The sequence below is a fragment of the Canis aureus genome, chromosome 1 (assembly GCF_053574225.1).
Source record: "Canis aureus isolate CA01 chromosome 1, VMU_Caureus_v.1.0, whole genome shotgun sequence".
Classification (NCBI taxonomy): domain Eukaryota; kingdom Metazoa; phylum Chordata; class Mammalia; order Carnivora; family Canidae; genus Canis; species Canis aureus.
Genome location: NC_135611.1, coordinates 63,530,055 through 63,557,538, shown reverse-complemented (window position 1 = coordinate 63,557,538; position 27,484 = coordinate 63,530,055). Strand labels below are relative to the sequence as shown.

The 27,484-nt window shown below is 35.9% G+C and overlaps 1 protein-coding gene and 1 long non-coding RNA gene across 4 annotated transcripts in view; both read right to left on the bottom strand.

Annotated features, from left to right (window-relative positions):
• Positions 1 to 27,484, bottom strand: part of NKAIN2 (sodium/potassium transporting ATPase interacting 2) — a 952,120-nt gene that overhangs the window by 820,252 nt on the left and 104,384 nt on the right. The window lies entirely within an intron of this gene.
• On the bottom strand, positions 12,295 to 15,585 carry LOC144316390 (uncharacterized). Its single transcript, XR_013382316.1, has 4 exons — positions 15,288 to 15,585; positions 14,503 to 14,665; positions 13,406 to 13,614; positions 12,295 to 12,541 (listed from the first exon to the last, which is right to left on the bottom strand). It is a non-coding gene; the product is annotated as an uncharacterized LOC144316390 (long non-coding RNA).

Here is a 27,484-nt window from a genome sequence, read left to right as displayed (position 1 = left end):
TTTGAACCAGGGGCTCCACGTTTTCATTTTGCACTGGATCCTGAAAGTTATACAGATAACCCTGCACAGATAATTGTGAAGACTGGAGCTAAAAATTGCTGGTGTAGGTAACAGAGAGACAGTCAAGAATTTTGAAGAGGGATGTATTTCAGGAGATTTAATCATGAGATTTTTCTATTGTCTTTATAGACCACCTACAATCCTTTGAGTAATCAAGGGTCAAATAGACAGACATGAATAGAAACAGGTTAAAAGAAGCCTGATTGAAGTGAGAAAGAGAAATGCAGGGAGACTCACTGGAAATGTTTACAACAGAATGGTGAGAATTAAAGACCTTCACTAGGGTCACTGCAAAGAGAGAAGAAAGTAATAGAAGGAAAAGGGGATCTAAGGTGACACAAAATGGCAGAAAATGTAGTGGAGAAATCAAAATCTGTCTCCAAATGTCAAAATGTCCTCTGTGACTGGCTAATAATGCTGTCCGGTGAAATAGGAAGTCAAAGGTCTCCACTTCATGTATGTTGCCTCTTAAGTGGAAGAGAGACATTGAAGAGTTATTGGTCATTGTCCTGTTGCACTTGAACTGAGTGGAAATCTGCCTACCATCATGGACATGGTGTTTCTTTATGGAATTAAATAAAATTGTACTGGAAAGATAGTGCAGGGAGAAGGCATCCATGAGTGCTAACATGTAAGTGATACCACAGCTTAGAAAGCAAGAGGAACAAGAAAAGCCAGTGCCTTCAGAGAAATGGAGCAGCCAAAGATCTGAGGAAGGTGAGGACAGCAACTCAGTGATACCAGGCCAGAACCTGGTTTATTTAAAAAGAATGGAATATGATAGTGTTGTATGTCTTCAGAGCAAAAAAAAAGTGAGATGTGATAAAAAGTGTTTTGAATTTTTAAGTATATATCCATAAGTGACCTTGGAGGAAGCAATTTCAGGAGAGCACCTTTTCAGAAATTGTCAGACTAGAGAGAATGTAAAGGTTGAGTGGATGTTGATAAAATGGAGGTTGCAATTGTACTGCTCCTTTTTAAGATGTGCTACTGGTAAGAGTGAACTTAAATAGAAGAGAGGTGAACAGCATGAGCAGAATCAGGTGAAGTATTTTTCAAGACAAATGAGTAATCATCTTCAATATGTACTTATGTTTTCACCGTTACCTCAATGTTTTCTATTATTTTTATAGACCACCTGCAACCCTTTGAGTAATCAAGGGACAGACAGGAATAGAAACAAAGGTAAAAGAGTAAAAAATGATGAAATCAGGAAAATATGTGGAGTCTCTTATCTATCCGAAAAGATGTATCTGCCTTATGCAAAGTACTGTTAGGAAAACAAGAATGAAAATAGACGTGCTGCCCTCAGGGAGCTTATGGCAGGGGACATATTTATCACAAAACTGCCAACTAAACATCAAACAGAATCCAGGAAAGGTCATAATGAAATGAACACAGAGACATAAGCCACGTTATATTTCTTTTCCAGCTCAGAGTGTCATGTGAATGTTTCAGTGGAGAGTGAGAAATGGAAATATCTGAAAAGGTCACGTGGGGATGGTGTTAGACCACGAAGAACAGGGACCGAGAATTCAATGAGAATATGTCTTCCTCAAAGGCCAGCAGGAGAGCGCGAAGAACACGTGAAACTACAGAGCTATGTAAATGAGAAAAAGATGCTATATCGAACTGTTTGGGCTGGGGGAAGTCAGGTCAGGAAGCTTTGATGGTCTCAGTGAGATAAGAGGTAACCTCACCTGCTGAGAGAGGGGGTAGGAACATCTGTGAGAGCCTCTACAAAGAACAGATCAATAGGACTTCTGACCATCTCCGTGTATTCACACCGCCAGGACACCACCACCCCTCCTTTTCAGGCAAAACAGATCTTCTTATTTTTGAGTTCATTTTCCCCCTTGAAATCACCGAAGACTGTAGCTGTACACAATCATCAACTGCCTTCCTGAATTTCTATTATCCTTACCCAGTTTGTTCCACATGCTACTATATATGCTCTTTGGCTCGGTTCTCTAGCTGCTTTGGATTCGAAAACTTATCTGTGCCTGGCTAGGGCTGCTCAAAGACGGTGAGACACCCCTTATTCCTAATCTGTGTCCTTCCATGTGTCTGCAGAGTAGTCTTGGCAATAAACATTTCCTGATTGACTGAAGGAGGAGGGAGGGAGAAGTATTACAAACACATATAAACAGAAGGCTCCTCCCTCCTCTATTATTCTAGGGGATTTATTGTAGTAAATTGTGTATTTAATATATGACTTGTACTAAACAAGATACCAAGAAGTAATATCCGTAGAATTCAAAATACAGACAAGACGTCATAGTTAAAAGTCATTTTTCACCTCAGCAGCTTGCAAGAACTGTAAAGAATATTTTCCTTTAAGATATATTCTAGATTTAGAAGACAGGAGCCACATTGGCAATGGGATGTACAATACAATCAAAGAAACTAGATTTTTACACATTCTAGCAACAATTCTACCATGATTACATAGGAAAGTTTAAAAAGGTAGATGAAGTAACTACGCATCTGAATAACTCAAACCAAAACATAACTTGGCTAAATCTACACTTAAAAATGTATATAAATAAAATAATTAAATAATTCTGGCAGAAATTCATTTTTCCAAAATATCCAATAACTGATATGTGTTGACTGTCACCATTATGCAGATTCACCGTAAATTACTGCATTTTCATTTGAATTCTGGAATGTTGTACGTTGGTCTTGATTTTAAAATGCTGGATGGACTAAAACTACTCAGGTTGATGAATTCTATTTACAAGAGATTCTCACCATGAAATCCCTAACAAATGTGTGCTCTAAATGCTACACTGAAGGACAAACACATCTTCTACTATGCCAACTGGAAAATTTATTTGACCTGCAGCATAATCAAAGTAATAGCAGTGTGAATACTTTATAATGCATTGATCATTTTGGCCACCTATTGTCAAAGTGCCTAAGAAGTTAGGCTTGATTTACACATGAATGTAGCAAAAAGTTTGAATTCCTTTCTTTTAATTTGACCTGAGCTACTGCATAAAGTAGTTCCCCAAAAGACATAAAATAGAGCCTTTCCATCTCTTTCTAATTTCTGCATGGAATGCCAGAGCTGGAATATAACTATGAGACCATAGATCAATCTTCTTCACCCTCTTGGAGAAGTGAAGCTCAGAGGGGCGGAGTTACCTCTCCCATGACGCCCATCCAAAAAGCAATGGCCACAAATTATAACCCACCCATTCAAGATCCTTTGTCACCCTAGCATATCAGTCAATCAGTCATTCATTTTCAACATTTTTGCTGAAGTATAAGACACACAGTTCACTGAATTACCACAAAGTAAACATGCAATCAATATCTAACATCATCAGTAAACCAGAACCACATCTTCATGTTCCTTCCTGGTCACTACTCTCTGCTTCATCTTCCTAAGTAACTATACTACCCTGATTCTAACATTGTGGTTTCTGTTTTATAACTTTACACAATTAGGCTCATACATTGTAGGTGTTTTGGTTTCTGGTTTTTTTTTGTTTTGTTTTGTTTTGTTTTGTTTTAATCTGGGGATGTCACCCAAGTTACTGCAAAGAGCTATAGTTTTTTCATTTCCTTTGCTGTGTAAAATTCTATCGTATTAATATACTGCAATGTCTTTATCCATTATAATACTGATAGACATTGGGCTTTATTCTCCACTCTTCAGATATTAGAAACAATGCTGTTAGGGCCATTTTTGTCCATGTCTCTTGGCACACATGCTCAAGCTCTTATGTTGGATATACAACTATTAATAAAATTATAGGGTCATATAGATTATGTTCTGCTTTAATAAATATTGCCACCTTGTTTTACAAAGTGGTTGTACTAATTCACTTCCCCACCATTAGCATTTGAAGGTATACCCTTAGAGCTTTAAAGAAGCATTTATTGTATGCCTCTACTGTATTCCAGAAATTGTGTTGATTTCTGAGCTAGTAAATACAACTCAAGGGACAGAATCTTCTCTTGAGGACTTCTCAGTCAAATAAAGGTGATGACATAGAAATGAACAAATGAAAAAAGAATATATCCAGTATTTACATTGGTATTGCATAACATAAAAATATAAATAACTGTATAATCCTACTCTTGTTTCTGCCTCCATGTGATCAGCATCCATCCTGGTTGCACATGACTACATAAGAGACGGTGTAGGCGTTAATGAGTGAATGGTCAAACCGAGATGCACACAGACGCCAACGAAGTCTTCATAAAAGTTTCGGGGTTAAGAGTAGCCTTAAAAGAGAGTTTTTTTTTTTTTTCCTGAGCTACAAGCAGGGAGCAACCTTCTATGGAGAGGAACATCTGCAAGCAAATTCACCAAAGATTTTATCAGCATTCCACAGTTAGAAAACTGGGACAGCAGTGATAAAGTGTAGATTACAAGTGGTAAGGATGCACACATACCCAAATAAGGGGTGAGACCACGGAGTGCCCAAGTGCTCTGCTTAAGGATTTGGGGCTCTATTTCATAGACAATGAGGAATCATCAAAGGCACTTTAAGAAGAAGAAAAAAAGAAAAAAAAGGCACTTTAAGAGAGGAGAGAAATGATCATATTTGAATTTCAGAGGGATCATTATGGTTTGGGGAAATGAGTTAGAGAGACACAATAGTAAAAGCCCACCACCATTTCAAGATCCACTGTAATAGTTGAAAAGAAAGATGAAGAGGTGGATTGTACTGCAAAATCTTGAGGAAAGGAAAAAGCGAACATGATGTTAATGAAACAGAATCAACAGAAAATGCTGTGGATTAGACATGTGTATGAGGATTAAGGAAGTAGTTTGGGCTTTTTGTTTCTTTTTTCAATTAGATAGATGATGGTATGTTTGGCAAGATCAAGTAGACCACAGGAGAGAAATATTTAGAAGGAAAAAAATATTTCCATTTTGGAGAGAGCTAGCAGGTAATTTTACAGAGCTTATACAGCCATGTGGTGTGTCAGATATCACTACTTTTCCCCCAATACTCCCCATCTCTTTTTCCTTTTGATCATGGAAATAACCAAGTTTTAACCAGGCTCATGGCTCACAATTAAAGACTATATTTCATATCCAGCTTTACTTGCTGGAAGGTGTGGCCACACATTAAGTTCTGAACAATGGGATCTGGACAGAAGGCATTCTGCAAGTTACAGGTTGTGGCCTTAGTAAGACTTATTGGGTCCCTCTACTTCCTCCTCCCCTCTCATTAACTAAAAAGGGAATGAACTGCTGATGGCACATTTTTGTCATGTGAACGAGAGCAATACACTCAGGAGTAGCAGAACCAAAAGACTGAAGAAGCATCTTGCAGAACAGAGTTGCTCTATACCATTCTCTATATTGTTCTCGATTTTTACTTAAGAAATAAGCCTCCATCTTACCTAAACCAGGTTCTCTTTGAGTCTGCTAAAACAATTTAAATGATATCCTAACACATGGACATCACAGATGGTGATGTCTGCCATAGGTCAGTGATCCAGTGGCCAGTCTTAATTTCCATTCTCCCACCATGTGGAACATTGCAAATAAGATAAGGCTATTTTCAAAAAGATCTTTGCTGTTCTTGGAGACACTTTTATTGACTAATATGCAGCTTTTTAAAATGTCTTCATTCTGCAAAGATACAGAATTTCCAAAGATAAAACAGAATGTTTCTATAAAAAATTAAGAAATACTGTTCATACTGTAAAGAGCATAGTGACTTAAAGAAAAATTGTTTATTTCACTTCCATACAGTCATGCACCGTATAGAGTCAAGGATGGTGGAGGCAGCTCAGTTCGGAGAAGTCACCGAGACAGGTAGCTTCCTTTTAAGTGTCCTCGTCTTCGTGGTCAAACGGTTGCCTCAGATTCCAGACAGTAGGAAGGAAAAGGGGGAAAAGAGAATATGCCCAATGTCCTAGATTATAAACCCAGAGGTGTTACATGCCACTTTTGCTCTCACTTCAATTCCCAGGAACTTAATCTCATTGCCACATCTGAACTACAAACAAATGGTGAGAGTCTTGCCTTTTGCCCAAGGAAGAATAATATATGTTTGGGTAGACCACTAGCAGCTTCTTCCATATGAGGGTAAATAAGAGGTCCAAGAGAGGAGGAAATTTTAAAACAAACACACACACACATCAGAAATAGATCGGGTTAGATTATAGAGGATCTTGAAGACTAAGTGACATGACAAACTTTTTAAGTAATAAGGTTGTAACTGATCTGACTGCACGTTTGAAGGTTGACTAGAGGGCATCCTGGGTGGCTCAGAGGCTTAGCGCCGTCTTCAGCCCAGGGTGTGATCCTGAAGTCCCAGGATCGAGTCCCACATTAGGCTTCCTGCATGGAGCCTGCTCCTCCCTCTGCCTGAGTCTCTGTCTGTCCGTCTGTCTCTCTCTCATGAATAAATAAATAAAATCTTTAAAAATAAATAAATAAATGAAGGTTGACCAGACATGAAGTAGTGAAGAAGAGCATTGGGGAGACCACGAATTGTGATAAGGAAGTCATTTATATAGTCTGGAGCAAAACAACGGCGTGGAAAATTAAGATGAGGGGCAAAATTTGGGTAATACAGCTAAAGAGAATGTGAAAAAAAAGTATTGGGGGAGGGGAGGAAAAAAGGCAGAGGTGAAACTCACTCCAGGTTTTAGCTTAGGAGGCGCTGGTAGTAAACACTGCAGCAGGAATTTGGAGAAATGAAGAAAGAGTTAGGTTTAAGGATGTTTAGGACAGGCTGCTTTAAAGGCAACTGTGGGCCATGTAAGTGGAAATGTCCTGAAGACTGTTGTAAATATTATCCATAAAGGAGCCAGCATTTCATACTGCTGTGGCTACAATCACATGCCTGGACAGTACAGAGCGAGAAGTGAAGAGAATGAAGGATAAATAGGGTGTGAAATGCCAAAGTTTGGGGGAAGCTGAAAAGAAGATCAGTCAAGAAGAGGAGACTGGTTGGATGGTTTTGAAGACAATGCAGAAATGCTATGAACAGAAAGAAGTGCACCAAAAAATGTCCCCTACGCCTTCAATAATGCAGTCAGGGTAATGATTTTAGAACTATTTCACATGCAAACCTAGGAAAACAAGAGACACTAGACTGCATTTTATCTCTATAACTTTTTTTTTTAATTTACAGAGGATAACTTGCAGTGTAATATAGAACCAAACAGGGAAATGGTGTGGCTTTTACGAGAATTTTTCACACCGCTAGGAAACAAAACCAAACCCCCTTTACAAATCAGTCAGAGGAAATTCATAAACAGGTTTGAACAGATACCCAGGAGACAAGTGCAAATTGAAAGCAGTTCTAGTCAAGTCCACTTTGTTGGACAGCTTTTAGAAATTTCTAAAATAGCACTAGTGTTTCTGGAACCAGTGTCTTTTTATTTGGAGACTGATCCTGAGGCACTTTTCTAGAATACAAATTATCATAATGCAATGTTTTATATTCAAACTTTGCACCGAGTATAAAAACATGAGCCAATTGACTTCTTTTCTTTCTTCTGCAAGTCAAATAATTCACTCAGTTAACAAATATACATGATACTTATGAGGAAAATTAGTGCTTTAAATAAACACATCCATTGTGTCTTCTATAATAGAAATTATGGTCACTTCAACAAGTAATTAGAAAATCAAAGTAAATTTCATTCTGAATGAAAAGTAGTTGAAATTTTATAATCTGGTTCATAAACATGTTTTCTTTGAGCTTTACACTTTTTCCAATTATAAAATAATACAATAATTTTAACATTTCACATATCAATCAAACTTAATCACAAGGCTTATTTACATATATTAAAACCCACATATTTTAGTTTTGTATATTCATATCTATACATATACATATCTCCAAGTTTAACACATTAAAAAAAGTATAACACATTACCTCCTAGTTTTATTCTTCTTTAAAGCATGTTGAAAAAGCAAAAGCATCCCTTTCTTTTTTTGATTTTACACAAGAAAAAATTCCTAAAGAAAATTACAATGATACCATGAGATTATAGTTAAAATGTGGAGCTAGATGGGATCTCATAGAAAGCAACCCATTCATTCAACAAATAAAGAAATGCAGATACAAAGCCTAACAGAATGATCCAGGCCTCCTTAATCTCATCCCCATTCTTCTTCTACTGTAACACTAAATCCCCATTATAGAAAAATAAATAAATAAATAACCTTTGGGCAATACATAAATTCTGCAGACGATTATAAGTTCCATAAATAACATCATTTTATAAATGCTATCACTCCTCATAAATGATAAAGCTCTGGTCCCTACTATAAAATCTATGGGATGGGATAATGGAGAAAGTATTTCTTTTTTATAGATGAGGAAACAGGCTCCAAATGGTTAAGTGACTTAAAGTCACACAGATAGTAAGTTCAGCATTCCTTCTGGTAGTCTACAAACATATATGCACAAATAAGTATGAAAGGGCTGTTTACACCACCAAATTACGGAAGTGAGGTCAGGGCAGAGAACAGAGGTAGTGGCAACGTTGCTACTGTCATGGAATTTTACCAAATGGGTCTGGCCAATCCCATGGTTAGCTTGCTTCCAGACTGTCCTCACAGGATGTCCTCAATTACATAGTGGCCTAAATAACTGCCAAATGCGTGTCTCCAACTCAATTGTAAACAAACACAATGAGGCTAGACAAGAAATTTTTTAAACGTCAAAACAATTTTATTTATTTATTTATTTATTTATTTATTTATTTATTTATTTATAAGCATTTGTATATTTTAGACCATTAAAACAGTTCACATTATAAAAGACTCTTATTATTGAAAGTCAATGTGTTACCAGCTTCTCCAAATTCTTACCCTCAGATTAAGGTCAGGTTTTGTATGGATATGTCTGCCTGCCTGCCGTAGATGGACATTAAAAATCTGATTTATCTGTTAAATACTCTGAAGGCTTTCTTTAGAGATAGTAATATGTTGACTACCAAAAACCAAAACTCATTTCCTAGAAAGCAGTAAAGTGGCATCCTCAGAATCATTTAGAAAAAAATGAATACATAAAGCTTACAGTAAAAAGTTACAGATGTCAAGTATAATACAAAACATCCACAAGATTTATTTGTTGGAATTATTTACTTTGTTTTATTTTCCCTATAATCAAAATTAAAGGGGTGAATTCAATAAGCTGTGTACTCAGAGTAATAATGGTAACTAATATTAACATGGCTATTTACATGTGTTATTTTAGTTAAATCTTTCAATAAGAAAATCAAATCTATGAAGTAGTTATTTTTATAGACCCCATTAACGGTGGGAAAAAATGAAATGCAAAGTCATTAAACTTGAATGGACCACCTGGCAGGGAAGATCCTCAAGTAGTCTGACTCCAGAGCCCATGTATGTAGCCATAATGCTATACCGGCTCTGGTTAGACGCTACCTACAGAAAGGAGCTAAGCATGTTCTAACAAACCCAATGTAATACAAAAAATAATTACATAATATTTGATCTGAAATTTATGCTGAGCGAGCAGAGTTCTAAGTGTACCATAGTGAATTTTTCCAATATTAAAGCCAAAAATATTAAATTATGCTTTGCATTTCAATAAAGAAGAAGCCAACTCAGTAAAAGATTAGTTTTCTAGGTACACCTTCTGCCTTCTGCTTCTATCCACTACGTACTCTCAGGAAAAGGAATAATTGAAAAATATTACTGAGCAAACAACAAAGACTGGACTCCTATGCACTATAATCCATACACATTAAAGAAAGTAAGCCTCATCAACCCTATAAATATCCAGATGCTATTGTGAGGAAAGCATGTTATTCTATAATATCAGTTGCTCTTTCCCTGCTCCCAAAATGTACCAAAAGCTGTAAGGAAATAACAGAACTAGGCACCCAACAAGGAGATGATGGAAAATATTGTAAGGCTTACAGTATTACTCCACTATGTATGGAGTTCTCAGATCTTGACAGAGTTCCACAAAATCAATAAGCACCAATAAGTTATTAAAGACTTGGGGATCCCTGGGTGGCTCAGTGGTTTAGCGCCTCTCTTCGGCCCAGGGCGTGATCCTGGAGACCCAGGATCGAGTCCCATATCAGGCTCCCTTCATGGAGCCTGCTTCTCCCTCTGCCTGTGTCTGTGCCTCTCTCTCTCTCTCTCTCCGTGTCTCTCATGAATAAATAAATAAAATCTTTTAAGAAAAGAAGTTATTAAAGACCAACAGAATTGTCATATGTAAAACAGATCATTCCCCAACAATTTACAACACATACAGATAAGACTTAATCCAAGGAAAGACTTATTTTCACAGCCTGTCTATAAGCTCTCCATTTCTCATTTTCACAGATAGTTTTTCTTAGAATATATATAGCATGAATTTAAAATAAAATAATAATAGCTAAGGAGTTCAGAAACTTGGGTAATTACATAAATGAGTTGCCTTCAGCTAAGAATATTTAATTTTTTCAAATCTCTTGAGAAAAAGAAAATTAAATTGCTGGACAAGTTCACTCTGGTTTAAAAAAAGGGAAACATTTAGACAGGTGTTTCTGTAAAGTCAAGTCAAAAACCCTAAGACAAATTAATGGGCACTACATAATAGTCATACACCTTGAAACAAAATTACTGAGTAATAATTTATAAACTACTAAAATTCATCACAATTAGGCAATTCTAAAAGCAAAACAATGAGATAATGGCCACAAAATGATGAAACCAGATTTTGGGTTTCTCATATATGGCTCCCTGCAGTAAGAAGGCATACTATATAGGTACTGAAAAAAGAAGTTTTCCTCTTATTAGGTAATTTCAGTGATCATCTTCACCTTTCCATCCCATTACCAGATGCAAAGAGAAGAGAGAGACGAGAACAGTGAAAGACATGGAATTATGTCATCTGAGAAATTAAAGAAGTATTTTCAGGGCTATAGGACTTCAAATATTTGAAGTACTTTCCTATAGAAAAAGAGCTAGATATAGTCAGCACCTGGCATAATTCCTAACACACTATAGATATTCACTAAATATTGACTCTATAACTGAGGGGGTGAATCAATTAATGCGCAAATCATCTGCTGATTATATCCAGAGCCAGAAAATTACTCTAGAATCACAGAATTAAGTACAAGTTATGGGAGAACAGAGCTTTGCTTTTATGTATGAAACAAATTAGAAACTAGCTGTACAACGTAGATGGGCTGTCTCTAAAAGTTGGGTGTGCCCCCAAAGCTCTGCCCATTTCCACTGGTCGTTAAAGAAGGCAGCGCTTTGCAGATAGGCATTCAGACTGGCTGACTTTCAAAATTCCAATGATGCTGTGATTTCCTTTCCTTTTTGAATTTCTCTGTTAGTCGGGCCTCATTTCTCATTTAAGCTACTAATTTTTGGTGTTTTCCCTCTACCCTGATAATTCATCCTCACTCTCACCCCCACAAAGAGCAAGCAGTATTACAGCAGAACAAATTTTAGCTGCTCATCCATTTACTCTTACCACGGCCACCACACGGTCACATTCCAAGTGCTTATGAGTAAAAGTGGAGAAGAACTAGAAACCCCACTCCTATGTATATACATACATGTGTTTTTTTCCATTTCTGTTTTCTTTCACAGCTTCTGAAATGATGACTTGAGTAATGCCACAGAAGCGGCAAATTTCCTGCTTTGTTCATTATAGTTATCTTCATAGGCAAAGGGGGTTAGTGAAGCAAAATAATGTGGTCCTATCTGAACCTCTTATAATTAACAGCTGTAGCCAAAATATAAATGTGGTATTATATGAAGTTTGAAGGAATATGAATTGTTTTCCTTATTCTTAGTTGGGATGTAATGGAGAAAACAATGATGCTGTGGGCCAGGTGGTTGGGGCACTGGCTTAAGGTATGGGCTTAAGGTAGAGAAGTATACACCCCAAATTAGTTCAATTTAAAACCTGTCGAAAATAAAAATAAAATAAAATAAAATAATAAAACCTGTCAGAATTATAAAGCAACAATTCTAGAGCAGGACTCTATTGCCACCATTCTAGAAATAATGTACTTATTCTGCTATACGGTTATTGCCACTGACTCCATGTACTTCTTTATAAACTGCTTCACAAAGACAAACCTATACAGTCTGGAGATGTATAAAATCTGTACCACACAGAAAATACCCCTTATGTAAATTTCGTTTCATATTGATTTTGTCTTTCCATCATATTCATTGCAAAGTCAAGTCATGCAAAGAAAATCAATAACTGAACATTAAGAAAGCGCCGTTCATACAAGGGCTTGCTGCTACTTTGCATATCCTTTTTATTTTCCACATTATGTAATGTAATGCTGCAGGTTGAAAAAAATGAGTAACTGTATCAATTAAAGTTAATATTCTGCCTTTTTTGAAGGAGCAAAAACATATTAAATCCATACAGGCTCTTGCTTGCTTGCTTTTTTTCCCCCTGCTGCTCTGCAGGTTCTTTATCACTCTCAATGGCTTAAGACGATATTATCCCAGGGCTGCCATTGAAATGAACGGTACTACAGCATCCTGTAATGAAAGGGCATTTGATGATTTAGCAGGTGAGAGATTATTAAATCTTGAATTTGAAATGCTGGGGCATTATGAAACTACAAACTTCAAACAACTGTGGAATCCACTCAAGCTCTCTCTCTCTTCAGGAGATAAAATACCACGTAGGCTTCAATGTTCAAGTGTTTTCAAAGGCTTTGAACACTGAACCACCTGCAGTTATTCACATATGAACTTTGTCTTTGCAGCAGAAGTATCTGAATGGCATTGTTTGCAAAAATATTATATTTATTAAACCACAGTTAATTACTTTCGGGAGTTTTGCATTAAAAAAAACACATCGCAATTAATATTAGTCGTTCCACATTCAGAAAGCAAAAATTTCATATCTGTCTTTCAAATAGCACGAATATAATAGATAGGATTTTTTCTGTCCCTACATTAAATGTTTGATAAGTAACTAGGGAAACATGAAATCACATCTACATGGAGACAATATGATTAAAAGAACTCATACGCTCTCTTGTCGGAGGTCTGATGCTCAGTATGTAACACCTGGATTTCTGAGAAAGAAAGCGTATGCACATATACACATATTTAAGTTTTTGATCAATGTTAGTTCTATATAGAAAGTGTAGCACACAACTCACAGATAACTTTTAAATTTATATTGCCATTTATTCCAAATTCCCTATAGCCAGTTGATTGGTACATAACTGTTTGTTTTACTAAACTTTTGAATCAGTAGCTCTCCAGAGAAATGGAAGCAATGGGATATGTGTGTCTGTGTATCATGCAGCTATACATATAATATGTATACATGCACATATATGAAAGAGTTATTTTAAGGAATTGGCTACGTAATTATAAAGGCTGACATACCCAGAATCTGCAGGATAGGCTGATGGGGTGGATGCCGCAGGAAGAACTGATGCTACAGTCTGAGGTCAGTCTGCAGGTAGAAGTTCTTCTTTGGGAAAGGTCAGTTTTGTTTTTTTCAATAAGATCTTCATTGACTGGATATGGTCCACTCGCATTATGGAGGGCATTGTGCTTTACTCAAAATCTACTGATTTAAATGCTAATCTCATCTAAAAAAAAAAAACTTCACAGAAACTTCTAGAATAACATTTGATCCATTATCTGGGTACCATAGCCCCGCCTCTTTGATATATTAAATTAACCATCCCAGTAATTAACCTGTGGTTGCCCTGGATGAACAGGGCATTTCCATCATGAATGCTGGTTATTTTCTTTTACTTCAAAGAATATGGAGAAAACGAAATAAAGGATATTTGTGTCAGAATGATATGAGTGACTCTGTTGCTGAATTGGATAATCGTTTACATACAAAGGGGATATCTCCTCCGTCACTGTGCTACTAAAACAATGTCAAACCTATAGCTCTAGCACACTTTCAGGGTCCATCAGCATTGTTAACATATTCTTAAGTCTGGAAAGTCAGCGAAACAATCAACTAAACTCTGATTTGATCATTCCCATGGTGTAAATACACATACCATTGCCATTTCCAAACTACCAATATAATGCCACTTGGGCAGAGTTGGGACAGGATATGTAGTCACACATCCCACTGACACAACGGATGAAAATACCAAGAGCATGGATGTGATTGAGATGTAGTAGTAAAACCAGGACATAACTAGCTTGGAAAGTGAACTTTGTTTTTAATATGATTTACTTAACTGTAAGTTTGTAGAGTTTAATTTTCAATAATGGCATTCATTGAACAACCAGCTCACAATTCTGAAAAATGTAACAATAATTTCTTGTGAGCTGGTAGCAGCTGGTTCCAGCATACACTGAAGCCTTACTTTCCCTAAACATTGCTGGTAGATGATACTCTACAATGAGAACTTAATTCACTAAGAATCAAGGATTAACATTAATAAAGTATAATGAGCTCCTCCTGTAATACGTTCAGCCAAATCAGTTATTAATACTTATTATGGACTCACACGGCAGCTCCTTTCCTGAGGGCGGGCTTTGATGAACAGAGTGACAATGTGGAGACATGTGAAGGGATGTGGAAAAGGAAATAGACCCACAAGCAGATTCTCAGAGAAGCAAGATGAGCCAAATTGAAAACCAGGTTGGGAATGGCCTTTCCTACATGGTGCTCTGACAAATGCAAATATAGAGAAATTTCAATTGCTCAGTTTTACTATGAACTTTTAGACAGAGTTTAACACGTTTTAGAGTTTCTGCCCAACATATACATTCTGTGGATGATTTGTGATTTCAATGTAAAATTCAGGCAGTGTTCTTAGGATATAGGTATATATATATCGGCTTCGAAAAAACTATATTTGCCAATAGGGGATGCGAGCAGGATAGTCACAACCTAAGCACACATGAATTCTATTATCTATATTCCAATAGGAAAATGAAAAGGGGATGAAATCCAAGCTCACCTGCTTTTGTTCAATTTATTAGAGAGTTTGTCTCTTAAAAAACTTTACGGAAAGTTTCAAAGTATGTCTTCAGAGAAAGAGGCTCTAAGAACATTAATAAAAAATGAAAGACTTGAAAGTAAGAATAAAAATAAAAGTTCCACGTGTTCTAATCTATGGCGGTTCCTATCTTCACACACAGCAGGGTATTAGACCTCTTGCTTAGCAACTTCACAATTTTAGAAAGTTTTAGATATGACTATGCCATTGATATCATGAGTACAGAGCCCTGAGATGATTAGGGTTAGTCATTTGAAGTCTGACACACACACACACACATACACCCTTACCTCTAGATTTCAGTTTTCTATCTTCCTGATAGGTGTAGCAGCTAAAAAAAATTTTTGAAGGACATAAAATCTGCTTTCAAATACCCCATCTTCATATCTATCTTTCTTTCATCTTCTCCATTCATGTGTTCCCTCCCAACTATATTAGAGTTCATTCAAGAACATCACAATGACCCCAGTTACACCCAACATTCCATTCTGGTTCTTCCATGCTGTCTTTCTCATTTCAAAACATATATACTCGGGCAGCCCGGGTGGCTCAGCAGTTTAGCACCGCCTTCAGCCCAGGGCCTGATCCTGGAGACCCAGGATCGAGTCCCACGTCAGACTCCCTGCATGGAGCCTGCTTCTCCCTCTCCTGTGTCTCTGCCTCTCTCTCTCTCTCTCTCAGTCTGTGTCTCTCATGAATAAATAAATAAAATCGTTAAAAAAACATATATACTTGATATGTCAGTATATCAAGGGGAGTTCCTATTCCGTACTCTCTGCTAGCTAAGCTTTTAAACTCTCTGTGTGATAAAAATTTTCCAAGGTATTTAGAGACCCCTGCCCCCTCTGCCCCAGGCAAATTGCTGGTATTTTTAAATAGATTTTTGGGAAATTAAGCCTCAACCAGTACTTCAAATCACACCAGTGGAGCGTAGCAGTCCTAAAATGTGTCCACAGTACATTAATTCCTCAGAACATCAACAGAACTATGCAGAAAACATGTGTTCCGGGATCAAATGACTTTGGAGATTGGTGGATTTGTCTACACTGAATTAATTATTTTCCTTTTAGAACATTTACTATGCCAGATGTGCACTGTTTACCACCTCTAAGATGGAGAGCAAACTGAAGGGTTTCATAATCAAAAGTGACCGTGGAACTTTGATGTCTATCTTGGAAATACTGCTCCATGCAATGTGAGTAGTCCATTGCAGAAATTAGACTTTCAAATAATGTTGAGTTGGGTGGGCCTGTCAGTGCTCCTCAAATCAAGCCAGGTAAATGACTTACTACTCTCTTAGGTATTAAAAAAAAAAAAAAAAATGGCTAAGTTAGAAAGAAGAGGACAAGGGAATCTGTCCTGAGTGAAGCGGTGCATGATATCCTACATTCTTTTATGATATGCAAGATATCAGTATGTGCTATTCTGCATATAACACTTTTCCTGTAAGAAAGGAAAGGTGTCAAAAAAAAAAAAAAAAAGAAAGGAAAGGTGTCATACAGTAAAGTCAGTGCACTTTGTAGGGAAGATGGGAGTGGGTGGACAAATGACGTATCAAGATGGCAACCAGGAAATGGAGCCAGATCATGGGACTGGGAAAATATCCAAGGCAAACAGTGAAAAAGACACAAGAAGAAAATGCTGGCAGTAGGAACTGATTACCTAAAACTAGAACATATTCTCCTTGGAGAGCTTTCTTTGAAGAGGTTGGTGCATGTCCACCTTTTCTCATTGAGCTAGAGCTTAAACATAGCCAGTGCATCACCCCAACAAGGGTCAATATCAAACCTATGACTAAATTGAACTGGATGACCTAAATTGAACTGGATGACCCTTTGAGAAGCAGCAATTCTCAAACCTCAGAACACACATGAAGCATCTGAGAAACTTTCAAAATGCAGGCCCAGACTGCCAGCCACCCAGAGATTCTGATCCAGTAAGTGTGAGGTGGGCTTGAGAATCTGTAACAGACTCTCCTCTGAGGCAGGCTGATTTACAACTAACTGACAGAGGTAGGTCACATAGGAAATTCAGAAAGCATGACCAAGTACCTTCTAGATCAGAGCCATTTCACAAGTCCTGCAACTGTACATAAGACATCTGACTCTTCTAAGTCCTCTTTCCTCATCCATTACTCCTATCACAAATGTCTCTACTCTTTTTACCTTTTCTATGTTTCCTTGGGATAAAGCAGAGGATGAAATATGATGAAGGGCATGAGATGTGAGTGAGATAGCCTGGGTTTGAATCCGAGCTCTAACATCTACTATCATGGGGCACCTGGCAAATCACCAAACTCTGTATCTTCATCAACTGCCTCTTCTGCAAACTGGAGACAATTAGAACCTACTTCAGAGGGTGTTACGGAATGAGTATTTGTATCCCCCAAAATTTAACATGTTGAAGCCCTAACCCCCAGTGTGGAGGTACTTGGAGATGGGGCATCTCCAGAAGTAATAAGCATAAAGAGGGTATAGGTGTGGGGCTCCGGTCCAGTAAGATTAGTGTCTCTAAAAGAGAGACATAATGACACAGACAGAAGGCAGCAGTCTATAAAACAGGAAGTGAGCCCTCACCCGAAGCCAATCATGCTGGCCATGGATATCAGACTTCCAGCCTCCAGAAGTATGGAAAAAATAAATTTCTATTATGTAAGCCACGCAGTCTGTGGTATTTTGTTACAGCAGCCACAGCAGACTAATACAGAGGGTTCCTGTAAAGATGAAATGAAATAATATACGTAAAAGCATTCAGCATGGCCTAATACACATAGTAAGCATCCACTTTTGAATAATGCCACCTGTCTTACAAAATCATTTTGGAGATGGAAAGAATTATGATATTAATTTTATTTCATGAAGAGTAATCTATAATCATAAAAATTGCAATCACATAAGATAAGTTAAAAGTATTTTCTCTTCTCTTTTAGTAACTCCAGCCAGTTATAAAAGAACAAAGCATTCCTTAAATTATTTCCAGTATGGTCAATAAAAACATGGTTCCCTGCTTTGTTTCCTCAACTAAAATGGTTGATGTTAAGTACTATTAGTTTCCATGTTTCATCGGTTTCTATCGATTCCTATAATGTAGCCCATTTTCGACCATTACTGACATGTTAGGAAGTGATGTTGGACGAGTTGGGGAGTAATTTAACCTGGGTGAATATGTGTGGTTCCCCCAAGCCCTAACTTCTGCAACAATGTTTTCATGACTATCTTCATGAAGTTAACCATTAGGACCAGGAATGGCACGATGCACAGGCCTGCACTGGCGGCGCTACTGATATTGGATTCAGTAATTGCACAAACCTTGGGATGTCTAAGAAATCCACCCATTTTAATGAGGGATAATACAAATAAGTAAAACCATAACCTCTTCTATAAGTAGTGTTAAGCTAACTCACAGTAGTTAAGGGATCCTTTAACAGATACTCATGAGGGAATGAGCAAAGATCAATAAAGTATTCACTAAAAGAAACAAATCTGAACTCAATGCCTTAAAAAAACACACATCCCATTTGGAATAGAGCAAATATATTTTAAACATAAAATTTAGGCTCGAAACTTTTGGTAACTTGAATCAAACTGAAGTGGACTCAGGTTTAAATGCTATGATTTACTAAAGTATGTCATAAATGGCATTACATACACACAAACATCAAAATACATGTATTACGATGTATTACAAAATACACGTTGTATCTGAAATCCAATCATTAGGCCTATATTTCTTTCAAGATTATCTTTGACACGGGAAAAAGATCATCTATCTCAGCAATAAAAAGTCTTTAATTTACTTTACCTTTAATAATTAGAGGTAAATATGAGAGTTAGTTTAATAAGCAAGAAAAGTGTCTACTTCCCAATATTTTGGGGAAAGGAGCTATTGAACTTTCATGATTCCAGACAATCCAGGAGGTTATGGATATTGGCTAATTTTACTTAGTGTCTAATTTACTATTATGTAACTTAAAGCTATAAACTTTAACCTGGAATGTAGAAAATATTCAGTAAAAAATGTATGTCAAGTGCTTGATGCTTTCTTGAGAAAATATATCCTAGGGATATATGTATAAGACTATCTTACTGTAATACACACGTAAGCACTCCTTATTGCTGTAAACTATTAGTGTAAAACACTAAAGATAAAGATTAATTCATCAAAGAGGCACTCCAAATGCTTCTCCAAATTTGTATATAAGATATTCTGCATGGGCAGAATCAGAAGGAGGTTTACAATGTTTAAGGCTTTAAAAGAAAAGTGTATTCATATATCTTGTACTTAATGTGTATTTATAAAAATATTAAAATACGTGTATAATATAGCATACATGCACACAAAATGTAAACCTGATAATCTAGATAATGCCTAATCAACATGTGGACCATGTATATAAGATATATATATAATTAAATATACATATGATATATAATATATTATTATATATATATATAATCTAAAAAGTCCCTGTACTGAGTTTAAAAATGTCCACTATAATCTACATGACTATCTATTAGCTGCTGCAAGATCTGAAAATTTTAATAAGGATTTTGTATGAAACAGCAGAGAAAATCTTCAACTTAAAGTTTTATTTTATATCATTATGAGCTCTTTCTCAGGTGAGCTGAAACTTCTAGATTTAAGAACACGCACTGAATGCACTGTCCTCAATACAAATATTGGTTAATGAAACAAATACATACGATAATACTAAAATACATTAGAATTTAGACTACTTTAAAGATAGTCAATTAGTGGAAATACGAAGTGCAGAACATTGTAAAGGCATTTTAGAAATTATTTTAAAAGATGTATTAAAATAAAATCTGCTTGGCATCCTCAAATAGTTAAACCTTAGAAACACTGCTTCATCATTCACACACCCCCAGCCCCCACTGCTTTCTCTTTACAACAAACCAGAGAAATACATAGAGCAGGAAGCAGGTTCAGGAAGGTAATTAATTGCTCAACTTCACACAGCCAGGAAGTAGCAGTGCCCAAGCAAATATACAAGGTCTCTGACTCACATATGATAAGATACATTTTTTAATTAGGAGCATTTCCAAACTTCATATTGTTAAATTCCTCAAAGGCTGTTTAAAAGGACCAATGGGGATCCCTGGGTGGCGCAGCAGTTTAGCGCCTGCCTTTGGCCCAGGGCACGATCCTGGAGACCTGGGATCGAGTCCCACATCGGGCTCCCGGTGCATGGAGCCTGCTTCTCCCTCTGCCTGTGTCTCCGCCTCTCTCTCTCTCTCACTGTGTGCCTATCATAAATAAATTTAAAAAATTTAAAAAAATATGTAAAAAAAAATAAAAGGACCAATGTATTGATCAGGCTATTTTTCATGGCAAACTTTTAAAAAGTCAACTTCACATTACCCTACATTTAACAATCACTCATTCCACTGTCGTATAATTATTCTTTTTTTCCCCCCATAAGTAACTACTGCACATTTAGTATCTGCAGATTGCTGAGCCAATGGCTGAGAATACTCATACAAAATTCACTATACTCCAGCAAAGACACCTTATGAAAGTAAGCACAAAAATAAATGTTCACACTTTCTGATGAGAATGATGTAGGCCAAGCTCAAGTTTCTATGGGAACACATAAAGAAGACCTAATCTGGTTTGGGTGGTCAGGGAAGGCAATGCTATGCTTGCAGGGGCTTGATACGCAAGCTGAGGGAGCTGGCCAAAAAAAGCTAAGTGGAGATGAAAAAATACTCTAGGTAGGGCTTTATGGAGGAAAAAGCATGGTTGTCAAGATCAATGTGGCCTGTGGGCATAGACAAGGGCACACAGTGACACTCAGGGTAGTGGCATCAAATCCTCTCTCAAGGATGCTAGTCTTTTCCAATGCAGTAGCCCCTGATTCGCTCCAAGCAAGTAGGTATGTTAAGGCCTGACTTGCATTCATGAAGTCTTCTGTTTACAAGGTGGGAAATGAATCGCAAGGGTTAAGAGTAGGTGTAGGGAGAAAGCAGGCTGAGAGAGCTAATGTTACAATATACAAGGGTAACATGGCACCAATAAAAGAGGACAGGTCCAAAGCATATTTAGGAAGGAAATCAAGAAGACTTAGTGTTGGGTTAGAAATAGGGGGGGTAGTAGAGACACTCAGGTTAGTGAGATTTTACTTAATTAAAAAAAAAAAAAAACAACTAAAGTGTATTCATAGGACATCTGTATTCACAAAAGCTAATTGATGATTCAGGTTAATTACTGTTCTCCACATGTTGAATTTCTGACATAGTTTCTGTAAGCATAATTCAGCAACACAACAATGGCAGAGACTGTCATGCCAAAATGAATTGCTAACATATGCAATTAAAATAAATGTCTATGAGACATAACTGTCAAAATAGTAATTATGACTTGGTAAGTGAGAAACAGTCTGAAAACTTATTTGAAATTAAATTCCTGTCCTCTACATACAGTCAGTATATTCCAAACTAAGGTACTTAAAAAAAAAAACCCTAATCAAACTCTTTATTACTGAATATTCAACAACATGATTCAGATAAATGGTATATAACTGGGAACTGCTTTGAGTAGCTTAATGATTTTGAAATCATGTTTATTTGAAATATATTTCAATTTTGAAAAATAATGAAGAACAGACCACTCTCAATTTTAGAAATCTAGGGTCATTTATGATATTCATTACATGTAAATAAATTTTCCAAGACAAAAGCAATGTACCAAACACAAAGTTAATACTCTGGACATATGTACCAAGGAGCATTTACTAAGCCATCTATTAGATTTGGGTAAGTATAAAAGTATATTGGGATATGCATGCAATCAAAAGTCCCAGATGTATTTCTCTGATTAGAGGGGCTAACAAGAGGTAAGGAGCCTTTATAGGTAAATAAACAAAGTGTTCTGTAAAAATACTACTCAAGAATTAATATTCTGAAGCATGCTTCTAGCAAACCTACAGGAGATATTAGGTATTAATAATATACCTAATATTAGATATTAGGTATATTATCTCCTAAAGGAGATATTCATATTTCACCATTTGGAAGACTCAGATTTTTGTTTTGTTTTGTTTACATTTTAACATCTCTAAAGTCAAGAAACCTCTTACTATCAATACTGTCTTTTAAATGCTGGGAAGACCAATACAATGGACAGTCATGACATAGCTGCAAATACCTGCTCTTGGTCATAGCTAAACAAATCCTCATGTGCCTTGTTGCTACAATATGTGCTACATTTAACTGCTGTTTTAAAATATCTTCAGAAAAAAGTAATAAGATAAAATTTAATTTATTTTAATTATTTAATTTAATTTAATTTAATTTAATTTAATTTAATCTAAAAAAATATCTTCAGTTCTCCTAGCTGGTTCAGTCCATTGAGCATATAACTCTTTTTTTTTTTTTTTTTGAGCATATAACTCTTAATCTCAGGTTTATGAGTTCAAACCCCATCTTGGGTACAGAGCTCAATTAAAAAATAAATAAAATAAAATAAAATAATTTCAAAATGTTTACAGTACAATTCATCACTAAGACAAAAATACATTGTTTATACTGAAATGAATGGCAACAAAGAACAGGATAAAATTTTGCTCTTACTAAAACATTCTTTGTGGGAGAGATGACCACAGTTACTGATTTTCCTATAATGCAACAAACATGTGCCCAATGAAACATGACAAAGAATTACATGAAGCTATGTTATATTTTGTGTCTGATATTTATGCAAAATGATGGCCTCGTATGCAATTCAATTCAGGTTAAGGAAGGACAAATTTCAAAGCAATAAGTGACACAGGTGACGAATCTATGATTTGGGCGGGAATATTATTAATGAAACTGCCATAATTTAATGAAAGCGTTTTTTCTTCCTTATAAGTGAAATGGTGATACATTTTACAATAATGTCATATTCGATCCAGTATAATATGGTTATGAAACAGCAATGAACTGAGAAATGGAAGACCAGGGGTCTGGTCTTAGCTCTATGGTGTAATAATCTGGAAAACCATAGGACAGTCTGTCAACTTATCTGACCCACCAATTTCCTCACTTGTAAATTGAAGACACTGGGCTGAATCACTACTAAGATCTCTTCTAGGTTTATAACATGATATATTCTCATGAACTTTAAATTCTTGCAACCAATTTATCTTAGGAGATATATAGGAAAACTTGGTTCACAAAAATTCCTATTCATTTGCAACACTAGTAAACATAAAATAGAAGTAACCAGTACTTTTTCCTATGAACTTCGTATTCAGGCTTTTAAAAGTAAAAATGACAGTACTCATAATAAAAGCAGAAAGGAGCAAATAGTAAATGTGATACTGGGTAAGTGAAGATTTGGTCAAATATTTTAAATCTCTAAAATAATGTAGAAATCCCTACAGTTCAAAGTAAGAGACTAAATGCAACAGAAGAGAAAGATCAAATCACAACTTTAGTTTAAACATACTTGCCTTCGAGTCCTTGAAAACTTGTTATGAATGTATTGTAAATGCTGGTGCTATATATGTGTCAATAATTTTCAGTTCACCAGAATATTTAACCTTAATACTATGGTGTCCATTATTGAGTAAAGGAAAAAAATTACCATAAAACACTTTGATGCAAAACCTTATCATCAGATGAAAATTTCTATAACCTACCAAATAGGCATATATCAAATTTCACTATAAAATCTCATTTAATACAAACAGATACTGTGGGAGGTGATGAAAGTCTGATGAGGTTAAAGCAGTGGGGAAATGGAGACATTTTTGGTAAAGAAGCTTTTTAACTTGAGCTTAGAAAGTGGTGATAATTGAGGTGGATAATGTCACTGAGATATAATTTACCAAAATCATTGAAGGCTTATCCAAAGGTATAGAAGGGCAAACAATTTTTTTAAGTACTAATTGGAAAAAAAAGATCAAGGGAAATTTTACACAGATTATATTTATTACTCTATAATTCAAGAAACAGTTTAGACTGATTCTTTGCATAATGGGTTGTGAATTTCAGTACTTTTAGTGTTAACACAGACCAGTAAAGGGAAATCACAACCATGTGTAGCAACAATTTGTGGAAAAAAAAAAAAATCACACTGTTTGAAAAGGCAGAAAACAATTCCAAAAATCAATCTTAATTTGGTATATATAATGATACACATGCTAAGCTAACAATGAGATAGAAATATATATTCATATATGTAGTCAAAGATTAATAGCAATCTTATACTTGATGTAAACTAGAGCATATCAAATTAATCTGAAGAATATTAATTTAATCTGGAGATAGAAACATATATTCATATATATATATATATAAAGATTAATAGCACTCTTACATTTGATGTAAGATGGAGCATGTTAATTTAATCTGGGGTTAAAGATATTCTTGTATTAACACTAGCTTTTGGCAAAACTGATGCATGATTATCCCCAGCAGTGTTGTTTTCCATATATTCCTTTATTTTACCTGAGTCAGAAATATGCAATCTCATTGAGAGCCTTGCCAGTCCTGACGATCACTTACCATAAACTAGCACAAACTCTAGTGCACAGGACTAGGACCTACATCTCTATGGGTCTCTCTCACTGTTGTACAGAATGAGGCAGAGACACTAACCGCCCTATAGTAAACAGCTTGGGAAGACAGCATCTCTAATGGGAACAGAGGGCAGGTTTGTTTACTGTCCAGTATCAAGATAAGGGCTGCTCTCCCCAATAAAATTCAAGCAGATTTGCTTAGTATCCATTATCAAAGATTCAGATTTCCTAAACTCAAGATTCCACAGCTGTGATACAAACCAATTATGTTTACAGGGTGGGCCTATCCGTATCATCCCCAAAGCACTTGGAGGCATAATAAAGTTGATGCCACTTGCTCTATTGTGAGTAATAAAGCCTTTGTCTCTGATCCAGGAATATCATGCCTTCTGCAAGAATCCGCCATGAAACTGTTGCAGGCTATCCTGCTGGCATGAAAGTAGGAAAACAAACTCAGACCCTTCACATTCTTGATCGGAACCCAAATATTAGTCATCATGAAAGAAATAGATGAACTTTTCTAGAAATTCTTCTAGGTGTTTTAAGATTACAAAATGGTTATTGGCCCCTTTCAGTAGGTATTCCTGATTATGTAAATAATACAATTAATTTCATGACTACTGACTTTGAAAAAATATAATTATGGTTTTTTGAGCCCAGATGTTAAGACATATCCCCAAACAGGTCACACCAGGTTTCCTCCATCACCCTGTTCACTCCTTCTTATCTCCAGTTCAGCTAGTTAGGCTTATATCCATGTGAGGAAGAGAAAAATTGGAGTGCAAATCTTAGATGCAGGCTTGCTAATCAACATCCAAGAATTCATTTAGCATGTCATTTCTGAAATGCCAAAACAAATGCATATCAGGTTCATGGACGTTCACTGAGTGAAAAGCCTATTAACTCTTTAACTACAGACTCTTTGTACATTCCCACATATAACTCTTTCAGTGAAAAATACTCAGTGTCATATTGAAGATCTACTTGTACACTGAGAGAAATCCTTAAAGCTAAGCTCAACATTTCAAAGTGTGAGAAGGGTAACCTGGAAAACAACCAACTGGATCTATTAGGTAAGTCTATTCTATGAGGCTTAGGATAATGGTAAAGTTCTGTACACAAAACGGGCAGATAATAAATACTTGATCAATATGAAGATGGCAGATATACAAAGTTAACCTGCCATTTCACACTGATAACCTGTTGTTATTCAACAAAGTCTCATTATGGACCAAATCAGTTAGAAAACAAAACTCTACACCTCTTTGATGAGCACTGAACAACATGGACCTGCTGAATCACTGTGTTGTACACCTGACACCAATATAACACTAATATAATTTAATTCCAGTGTGGTATGTAAACCACACTGGAATTAATTTTTTTTTTTAAAAAAGCAACATTAAGTTCCTAAGCCAGACACATTTAATTGATTGTTTTGTGTCATCTTCATAGAAAATCCCATAAAATGGATTGGAGTAGCCTTGTACAGTCTAATGGTAAAAATCATCAGTTGACAAGTTTCAATGCATGAGTTTTTATTATATTGATAGAATGTAATTAAATTAGTGTTTATTACCCAGGTTTAAAATTAAATAGGTAAATCACATTACTATACTTTGATTATATCCATTGTGTACTTCCAATATCTGACATATAAAGATAATGAGGTCTACCTTATGAACGCTATCCTAAAGCCTTACTGTATTTCTGACAATCCATGGTAAGCAGTCCAAAATTCAAGAGAAACTTGGCCAATTGCTAGCAAGTGAGAGAGGGCTAAGTCTAAAAAAAAAACAGATAAATAAATGATAATGAGAGCGGCCAGAATCATTTTTTTCTCTTTTTAGGTGGTAGACAGAACTAACATGGGCCACTCTCAACTATTTCCATAGAGAAGAGCCTAAGCTAACCTTTGACATCCAATATTACCAAAGCACGTCATCAGACTGAAGAATCTTGATATTCTTCATCATTTAACATGTACTATTTTTTCAGGTAGCCAAATAAAATACTTATTATGGCAGGCATTTAAAACTGAAAACCACTTTGTTTATCAGCAAAAAAAAAAGAAAAAAAAAAGAAAAAGAAAAAAAGAAAAAAGTTTAGAATCATGATGCTCCCATCCACGTTCCATTTTCAACTGCAAGGAATAAAACAACAATTAAGAAAGAACTAATAAGGCAGGAATTTAATGATAGACATCAGTTGCATTGTTTCACATTAGCTGTTTGAACAACCATGAGGGGATAATGACTTCCAGTCACTATTAATCAATAAATTATTCAGTTGCAGTTTCCCATAAGTCATTGCTAACACTACCAGTAATCAAGTTTCCTCCTTTGTTTCTTGAAATTAAACTGGAACAAGCAGTACAACTAGTTACCAGTTGACTTTTAATAGCTCCCACCAATAATTTGCCACTTTGCACATTAGACTATATTAGTAAGAGATGAAGGTTCTGCATATTTTTAAGCCATGGTGAATTGCTAAGTAATTGCACATATATTATTCACCCTACTATCAGTGAAAAAGCATTATGCTGCCTAGATGAAGTTAGATTAAAATCAATTAAAAAGATGAGTTGGTTTTGTTTATCATGTATTTTTATAATTTATCTGACAGCTGTTTCCTGAATACTACTGAAGGATGCATATGAAGCAGATACAACCCCTTTGAACAAATTGAAGCTTCTTTAAATTTATTTTTAGAATGTTTTAACCCCAAACAGGATGTTAATTCTGCAAGGGTAAGATTCAAGACGATACTAAAAACTTCCTGATCTTCCAGGTTTTATGCTAATGTTCCTAATGTTTAATTAAGATTAATTGCATGGCTGGAAATGGTGCTCAGTATCAATATTAGGGAGGTCATACTTTTGAGAATGCCCCTTAACATGAAAGTCGCAGTGCAATAAATTCACATCAACAATGTGGAGAACGAAGGGGTTGAACCACCTAT